General features: G+C 47.1%; 1 protein-coding gene across 2 annotated transcripts in view; it reads right to left on the reverse strand.

Annotated features, from left to right (window-relative positions):
• Positions 1-8930, reverse strand: part of SPTB (spectrin beta, erythrocytic) — a 129299-nt gene extending 120369 nt beyond the window's left edge. For both annotated transcript variants that reach the window (XR_006705092.1, XM_045451236.1), the window contains exon 1: positions 8700-8930. The gene's annotated coding sequence lies outside the window, so the exon portion shown is untranslated. The remainder of the gene's footprint in view (positions 1-8699) is intronic.
• Positions 8931-9747: the final 817 nt, after the last annotated feature.

Consider the following 9747-nt stretch of genomic DNA (forward strand, 5'->3'; position numbering starts at 1 on the left):
TAGCAAATTTGTAGAAGGGAGAGATTACTAGGGGCTGGCTGGCGTGTTCCAGAAAGACTGATGGAAACCACTCCAAATCTGGGAGAAATGTTCTGGTCTGAATGAATCGAAGCAGACAAACCTGGTTCAAAGAAAGGGTTTGTGATGGGAATTGGTAAGAGATAAAAGTAGAAAAAGAGAATGGAGCCAGGTTATGGTTCTTAAAAGTCAACTGTATAAATTTGGATTTCCACCTCTACCTAGAGGGGAACTGCTAGAGGTTTCTAAGAAGGGATATTAGAGGACAAACACAGCTTGTCAGTGCAGGATGGCTTAGAAGAGGAAGACCCCTAATTGACAGAAAGCTGAGGGCGCCTAGGTGGCTCAGTCAGTTAATCATCCAACTCTTGATTTTGTCTCAGGTCATGATCTCACAGTTGTGAGATAGAGCCCTGTCTTGGGCTCCATGCTGGGCACTTAAACCTGCTTAAGATTTTCAATCTCTATCCCTTTCCTTCTGCCCCTCCCCCACTCGTACAGGCATATGTGAGCACGTGTGTGCTGTCTCTCTTAAAAAAAAAAAAAAAGCAAGCAAGCAAGCAAGCTGGACTCCAGGCCTGAGGACTACTAAGTTACTAAGCATATTTATATATATATGCTTATATATGCAATTAATTTTTCTCAAAGGATACACAGGAAACTGTTGACATTGGTAACTTTACAAGTAGGACTGGAGGTAAGGGAAGGGAGTCTTTTACTTTCCATCGTATACCCTTGCGCAATGTGGATACACTTCTTAATCATTGGCAAGAATTCATTTAAAAGTTTTTTAAAATATGACAACCAGAAAGTGTTAAAAGATGTTGAGGCTCTAAACAACACATTTAAAACATTTCTAATTATAAAGTGAAATATATTTCCATCTTGTTTGCATTGTATCTTAATCTCTATCACATAGTGAAGATGTTGTGACAATGACCTGAAAGTAACAGCATAAAGTACACAGAACTAACTGTACATCTAAGGCTCTAATTCAAAATAAGCAGATGTCATGAGTCACCCACCATAAAACACCTTCTTTTGGGTGTACTTAAAGGAAAAGTCTGCCTGAGTCCATTCCAAATCAACTCAATTACAACAAAAATAAAAAGTAAGAGTCCACACGACATTTGACAGGATATATCCCATCTCAGTAAATGGCTTTTTCATTCTTAAAGTTGCTCAAGCCAAAAGCAACTGAGTCATCCTCGACTTATTCTTTTTCTCTCATCCTCTATCTCCAAATCCCATGAGCTCTACCTTCAATTCCATCCAGAAGCCAGCTGCATTTCGCCACCCCACCACTGTCATGCTGGTCCGTCATCTCTAACGTGGACCACTACAGTAGCTTTCATTTTACTCCCTGTTTCCCCTCCTGTCCCCTACAGTCGGTCTTCCACAGGACAGCCAGAAAGATCTTCCTCATAGACAAATCTGAACAAACCACTCCTCTGCCTGCAACTTCTGGTAGCTTCCTATCGCATGGCTAAAACACAAAGTCCTAGGACGGCTGCAAAGCCGGCATGATCCAGACCCCATTTCCTCTCCAACGGTACATCCTGCACTCACTCTTGTCCCTCCTCTCCAGTCACGCTGGCTTCCTGCCCTCTCCTTGTATATAGCAGTGACCCCCACCTTAGGGCCTTTGCCCTCAATCTCAATCTCTTCCCCCAAACACCCCCATTCCCCTCCCTCGCTTGGTTTGGCTCTCCACACAAATTAAACTTCATCAGAGAAGGCTTTCCCTACCATCCTACCTCAAATAGAACTACCTCTCTTTCTCTTCACGCTGCTTTTCCTTTATAGCAAATTATAATATATACTCATCTGTTTGTTGTTGCTGTTTAGCTCCCATCTCACCCAACTGCTACGTATGCTCCATGACATCAAATTTGGGGTCTGTTTTGCCGTTTTCACTGCTATATCCCCTAAACCTAGAATATGTCTGGCAAATAAAAGAAAGCTCTATAAATATTTATTGAAGTTTAAAGTACAAATCAAAACACCAAGATCACGAAGATCAAAACACCAAAACACTAAGATCACTCCAAAATGAGGCATAAGCATAGTAATGCCCAGCAAATTTGGAGTAAAGAAGTGAAAAATACAGAACTTCAATTGATAGTATTTAAAGCTATCATTTACCTACAGCACATTGGGAATCCACATACATGCTCAAGATTAATTCATAATTTAGGACAGCACCTGTGTACAGGCTAGAGGGTTTCTCTTGAGGTTTTGTACTTAAAGAGAAAATACTGTAACAAGTTTCCTCCTCCCTCTCTCCAACAAACTTAGATGGAAGGTTCTGAAGAAAGTAAGCAATCACTGCCTCAACCAGAAGGCCCAGAGTATTCAATTATTCCACTGAAGAGAAGATCTGGACAAAGCCCCAGCCTTGGTACTAGGAAATCGGGTCAAAGTCAGGTTCCCTCATGAACTACATAAACAAGGTGCTTGGGCAAATCATTATTTGTTTCTAATCCTGTTTTCTCTATTATAATTTATATCTATATATTTATATTTTAATGTTTATTTATTTTTGAGAGAGAGAAACTGAAGCAGGCTCCAGGCTGTCAGCGCAGAACCCAACAAGGGGCTCGAACTTAAACCGTGAGATCATGAAATGAGCTGAAGTCGGACACTTAACCAACTGAGCTACCCAGGCACCCCCATTTTCTCTATTGTAAAGCATGAACGATGAGGTCTTCCCTGCTTCTTCACATGGTCATTGTAAAATAAAATAAGATGATGCATATACAAAGGCATCCTGGAAGCTGAGTGGATTATACATCATCTATGTGACCATCAACTTGTGCTAGCTAATCTCCAGTTCACAATCCCTTTCCCACCACTAGTGAGCTTTGTTTAAACAAGCATCTGATCTGGTCCCTCCCCTGCTCAAAAGCCTTTATCAATTTCAACTTGAACCTCTGACGGTTCAAGCCTCTCCACCAACTGAACCTAAACCATCTTTCCAGTCATATTTTGGCCGCTTCCTGGGCTGTGCCCTACATTCCAGACACAGGGGACTACTCCCCATCCCCTAACTTACTCATGCGTTATTGCACATCTATGTGGGCGAGGTGCCTAAGCCCCCACCCCTACTCATTCCTCCTTCTTTCCTTAGAGAAATCCTAGGCACTCTCCCACCTGAATTAGACCCTTTCTGGGGCGCCTGGGTGGCTTAGTCGGTTAAGCCTCTGACTCTTGGTATTGGCTCAGGTCATGATCTCACAGTTCGTGGGTTCGAGCCCTGTGTCAGGCTCTGTGCTGACAATGTGGAGCCTGCGTCAGATCCTCCCTATCCCTCTGCCCCTCCCCTGCTCACTTGCTCTCTCTGTCAAAATACTATATGATAGTAATAATAATAATGAATTAGACTCTTTCTCCCAGGGGCTTTCTCTCAGGTGCCCTGTTGAATCATTGCTTGTTTGCAAGCATATTTCCCCACCAGATCAGCAGGTCTCCATCTGATGCCTTTTCGTGTCCTCAGCATAGAACAGTGTAATGCACACAGTAGGTACACAATGCTTGCTGTCTCTGAATATTTCTCAAATGGCTCTCTCAGGCCTTTCCAGCTCTTTCTCTGACTTGTGGCTTGGAGGCAGTATTAGGAAAGGGCTTCTTTTACTTTTCTACTCCTGAGGAAATATGCTGGGAGATGCACCTTGCTGACCACTCCTAGGGGGCTTCCAGAAACAGGCAGGAACTAAGCAGAGGGACAGAATGAAGCTAGGGGTCTCTCTCCAGGCTTCGTAAGTTATATCTCTAAAGTGTGCTTCGTTTTATTGGAAGTGCTATGAATTCTCAAATGAGACACACCCTAATACAAATGGAAATGATTTTCAACTTATTCAGTTTCAGGATTATACAACTTTCTGTTCCTTTTCATGATGGTGGAAACTCCTGAATTGACTATAATTCAAAGCAATTATTGTTCTTCAGCTGCCAAGGTGCCCTGTTATTCTTTTCATAACTATCCTGGATGATCTGAGCCCCTTTCAATGCAAAGTCTATTTTTTTCTAACCCTGTACCTTTTCATTTGCTAAATTTATAGCATTCAAATGAAAGGAAGAAAGGAAGCCCCACTTTTGCCCCCATTGCGAACATGATATATGGGTTTTAATTGCCCTTGTAATTATACCCTTGTCCAGATCTGCACAGGTACAGTATAGAAATTAAACACAGCAAAGCCTGAGAAGGCCTCACTGCGGTAGGAAGACGACAGCTTCGTAATGCTTCCTGCCACCAGGAGAAGGAAACAGAACAACGAAAGGTGGTCTGGGAATGTCATAAGCTAGCCAGCAATCTCCACTGAGGAAGCATTTTCTGTCTAAGACCGCCTCTAAAATTGTGTTAGCTGTAAGGCTGGGGATCCCCTGGTGGTTTGATGTTCAGCTAAGGCTGGCTGAAAATGGCAGAACTTGGATTGCTTGGCTGTGAATTAAGAAATAAGCACAGCAACAAAGGGAAACATGCTATGACATTTTCTAAATATTTACCAAGGGGAGTTGACAATTCAGTGACTGGAGCCAGATCTGACAGTGAATTCTGACTGCCTCCTACACCCTTGATCACCATCTCCATCTCCAAAACCAGGTGACCTTCACCCCTTGGGGTTGGCAGAAAAAAGAAGCATCTTTGTGATAATCCAGCAAATGCTACGTGATGATTTGGGCACACAGACCACTGCATTTATTCTCCCCGCCCCCCCCCCCCCCAGATTTCTTACCTAGGGTAGAGGAGTAACCAAAGAGCTATCTATATAATCAACTGAGTCAATACAAACTACTTCTAAGATGAAATACTTCTTTCCACAGCAATTTCTTTTTTTTTCTTTTTTTTTTTTTTCAACGTTTATTTATTTTTGGGACAGAGAGAGACAGAGCATGAACGGGGGAGGGGCAGAGAGAGAGGGAGACACAGAATCGGAAACAGGCTCCAGGCTCTGAGCCATCAGCCCAGAGCCCGACGCGGGGCTCGAACTCCCGGACCGCGAGATCGTGACCTGGCTGAAGTCGGACGCTCAACCGACTGCGCCACCCAGGCGCCCCTCCACAGCAATTTCTGACTAGTGATATCCATATGGTTTCAGAACCCAATATCCATGAACTTCCTTGCCTGTCCTCATTATAAAATGAAATTTCTCATCAGCCCACACAACACAATTATTTTCATTCTTGATCCTCCAAAATCAATTGATAAATGTTAATCTGCAGGTCTGAGGTTATAAGAAAAAATTATGGATAATGAAGAAATGTGCTTTATATCACTTTAAACCTCCTGTTGGTCAGATTTCCTACATTTTAAGGTCTTGGATAGAGAGTATAATTTTGCATTTGATTTTACAATCTGAAATAACGCAGTTCAAGAGCAACTTGGTGATTTGGTTTAGATTAAAACAGGTATCTGACACTCCCAATAATTCCCCCAAAGTCCTTTCTTTCCCCACTGTCCCAGAAATGTTACATGTTTATCTTAAGATTTGTACTAGCTCAAGATAGTAATGTACACACCTATCATGCAAAAATGCATACATCTGTATACCTAACAAGCAATGGGGAGATTATGGAACAGAAGACACTAATGTCTTCTCACCTGCTTACCTCCAGTACTTTTTTTTTTTTTTTTTAAGATTTTACTAAGATGAAAGTAATTGGATATTAAAATGGATGCTCTCACAGTCTCCCTCAAAGGAAAGAATACTTCAGTGGTTTGGTTAGGCAGAACTTCAGGAAATAAACCTAATACTGGTCTTGGGAGAGAGGGAGGAAGGAAATGGGCAAGCAAGAGTAAGAAACATGGAAGGCACATCATAGCCCTACAGAGATGACCAGGTAAACTGCAGTTAGGTCTCCCCTTCAGGCAAGCAGCCACATAAACAGAAGGCTGGACTCAGTGACCTCTAAGGTCCCTTCCCACTCCAATAGCGTTTGCCTCGTGAATTTTTTATAGTCATCCTCTGTTCTATCACACTGTCCCCATGCATCATCAAGCCCTCCTGGCCACTTCCTCAACTGAAAGGAAAATCTGTTTTCAAAAAAATCCATGCTTTGAGTACTGCCAAAATTTCAGTTCCGTCCTTGAAACAATGACCTGAACATAATGGGCCAGGCTAAACACCTCTGAGCAAATAAGTACTCAATACCGTCTTCAGGCAACATTATTTCACCGATAGATGCAGAATTATAACCCGAAGTTTTGAGAGTGAAAGACTGTGAGGCTAACAGGCCATCCTATAATCGAATCTTTCCGACTTGTACTTCTACATCCCCTGCTGAATGCCTAACCTTAAAAAGAGAGTAGGTACCGAACAACAGCGTTTGAATCCTGGCCTCACCTCTCATCAGCTGTGTGATATGAGACAAATTATTTAATCCCAAGCCTGTTTCATGACTTGTAAAATGCTGATGATATAAACTACCTCACAGAGTTACTGTGACAATAGGATAAAAAACAAAACAAAAAAACACCTCTGAGCATTCATTTGTTCATTCTCTTCTTCATTCAACAAAGACGAACTGAGTGTCCACTACCAGACAGGCACCAGTGTAGAAAAGATGGAAAAAAATGAAAGCTATTATTACTCTCGTTTACCCAGTTTGTTTTCAGAATTGTGGCAGAACCATCAGATTTTGACTTGAGTTCAAAACTTTCATGACTAAAATAGTCATTTTTGCTTGTCGAATACGATCCCTCATGGGAATGCACCTACTGCCATACCTTTATGTACCCCAAAGCTAATCATCTAGTAGGTGTTCAACTAGAGGACACCCTCAGAACATTTGGAAGAAGCCACAACCAGAGCAAAAGTGGTATCCTGGTATCCCAGCTCTCAGCTGGGCAAGCCAGTCAGGAAAACTTGATATGCCTGTGCTACAAGACCCGTCCTGGATGCCTGGGAGATTTCAGGTGCTTTCAATTCCACCAGTGGACTCTGAGCCTTCCGAGAATTTAGGATTAACAGGTCTGGCTCATCCCCAATCTTTGTGACTGGGCCACAGATAAAGCTAAGAGCAACAGCTAAGGGGTATAAAGACCATTTTTCATAATGTAGGGTTTATGTTTTTCAGCTGTGTTTTACTCTAGACTTTGATAAAGTTCTGTATAAATGATCCACCTCTGAGGAGTCCATTAGTTTCAAGGCTGGTAGGCTCTCCAGCGTGAGCCTAACATTCCTTCTCCTAATTAGCCCCAAACCTCCGGGCAAGTACAAGCCTACTGTGTTGGGTGCTGGGCATGCCCTACACTTAAACATTTTGTGCTTACAAAAAAGAGTCTTTAAAGACATTCTGGAATCCAGGGCTCCTAGAAAAAGAGTAAAAGTCTGACTCTGGCCTGAAATAGGAAATAATCTGCCCTAGATCACAGGGTGGTCAAAGAGCGAATTCTAGAATCAAATTCAGAACCATCTGTGAACCTGAAGATAGGTTAGTGGACAATATAGAGGTGCCTAAAACTTCTGATTTGCAGACTCCTCTCATTCAGGAGCCACCTGAATCATTTTCCCTAGAAACTGAAGTATAGATCAGAACAACTCAAGGCTATGAGTTTTGGATTGCTATCTCCTATCTGGAGGTAACAGCCTAGGCTCTCCACAGACAGGAGTTATGGTTACACAAATACGGTCACTCTCTCTCCACAACCCCCCATCTGATGCACCTAAAAAAAAATTTAAGTGGATTTTCATTTCCCTTCAGCCAGTTTAGCGTGTTATTATCAACTCCTGATGCCTCTAATTGCTCAGTGAAAACAGTGGTTTGGATATTAATAGGCTGTAAATCAAGGCCCTACCTGGAGCTTGTTGTCACGGAAACGGTACTCAAGCCCACAGCAACTTCCCCACCCTCGGAAGTCTGGAAGAGTTAGTGGGAGTTGGGGATGGTTTTAAAGCTCGTGTTATTTCTCCCACTTTCTGCTATATTTCTCAGGGCCAAGTTGTTGGAGAAAGAGGAACTGGTGAGGCGGGTGAGAGTATAGTGGACAGCAGCAGCTTGGAGAACTCTTTGGGAGAGGAGGTCAGGAGGTCCTTGGAGTATGCCTCGGGCATTCTGCTCTTTCCTCCTTGGGTCTGCACCCAGGCACTCCGCGTCGTTCCCTGCGGCCGGCGGTCGGACCCCCCCCCCCCCCGCTGACCCTCCCTGTCCTCCGTGCCTGGACACTGGGCTGCCTGGGGAGCGCGCGGACAAGTTCCCTAGAAGAGAATCTGAGCGGCCCCGGGCTGAGAAGCCCCGCAAGCAGGAGGCGGAGGGCACCGCGAAGGTCCGACAAGCTCGAGACAGAATACCTTTTGCCCCCACGCTGGGGTCGTGGAGGATGCGGCCCGAGACTTAAACACGCACCGCCCCCCCCCCCCCCCCAACAACCTCCGCCCTCCCAGAGCCCCAGGGCGACGCTCCAGGATCCAGCTGTCCAAAGCAAAGCGCCCCGCTCGGCAAGTGCCTCCGAAGCCCACGCGGATTCCCGCGCCCCAGGGTGTTCGCTGCCGCAGCCGCCAGGGCCTCCCGGGCCCTACGCCCCGCACCTGGGGCTGAGCCCCTACCCGGTCCCCTGGGCCCCGCGCGTCACGCGCCCCCTGGGCCCAGCGCCTCCTCTGCGCTCGCGCCGCGCGCTCCAGCCTCGCGCATCCGCACCCGCACCCAGCCCCCGCCGGCCGCTGGGCCCTCCCGGGACTCACCTGCGCTGAGGCTGTAGCAGCGGCCACCCCGAGCCCAGGAGCGGCGGCGGCGCAGGGGGAAGAGGGCAGCACGGGGCTCCTAGCACAGCAGCCGCCGGGCGCCTGGTGCTGCCGAGCCGCGGACCCGCCCAGAGATATAAATAACATTATCTGAGGAGGGACATTCCTGCCGGGGGACATCGCTGCTGCCGGGACCAGATAGTCCCGCGGCGGGGGCGGGGAGGCGGGGCCGCAGCCTCCCGCAGCGCCAGGCCCAGCCCCCGCCTTCCCCACCCACTCCCGCACCTGCCAATCAGCCTCCGCGCCCAGGGGCACCTGCCAGGCCTCCGCCCGGCTCTCGCGGCCGGCCTCCGCCTCCTGGCTGGCCGCCTGGGCCCGGGATGCCAGAAGCTCCAGCTGCCCGCAGCGCCCTCATCGTCGTTCACCTCCCCTAACCGCCCGCTACCCCGAGCTCCCTGCGGCGGGAAAAAGGTTTGACTCTGCAGCTCGGGCCTAATTCGTGAGCCTGGAGCAGCAAGCCTGGCCACAAAAATGAGCCCTCCAGCCTTTCCCGCCCTGCGTCCCCACTGTGTACTGTCAGGTTTTTTAAATATATTAAAACACACGCTTAAACCGTAGGGTGGGCGAGGCGGGAGCCCCGACCGTGCGCCCCCGCTGCAGCGGGTTTGGGAGAGATTGTTCCCCGGGGCTGGTGTTAGAAAGCACGCTCCGGGGCGCACTTCACTTGGCAGGCTGTACGAACAGACTCTGGGAAGGTAGGGATGGGCACTGGTCCGGAGGTCCCCGCCCCCAGCCCAAAGGCTTACTGTCTGTTTCTGTCTGCAAACCTGGTGTGGTCGGGGCAGACCCGGCAATGCTGGCGGGGCGCAGCCGACCATCCCACATTGCAAGGACTGAAATCAACAGGCAAACTGCCACGCTAGCCCACAAGCACTTCCTGTCCGGCCCCTCTTTCCAGGCGAGCAGGGTCTTCCTCACTGCAAGCCTGGATGGGGTGGGATGCAGTAGGCCAGAGAAAACACGAGAAGCAATGGTGCCAAAGAGGAAA

The sequence above is a fragment of the Leopardus geoffroyi genome, chromosome B3 (assembly GCF_018350155.1).
Source record: "Leopardus geoffroyi isolate Oge1 chromosome B3, O.geoffroyi_Oge1_pat1.0, whole genome shotgun sequence".
In the NCBI taxonomy this organism is placed as follows: domain Eukaryota; kingdom Metazoa; phylum Chordata; class Mammalia; order Carnivora; family Felidae; genus Leopardus; species Leopardus geoffroyi.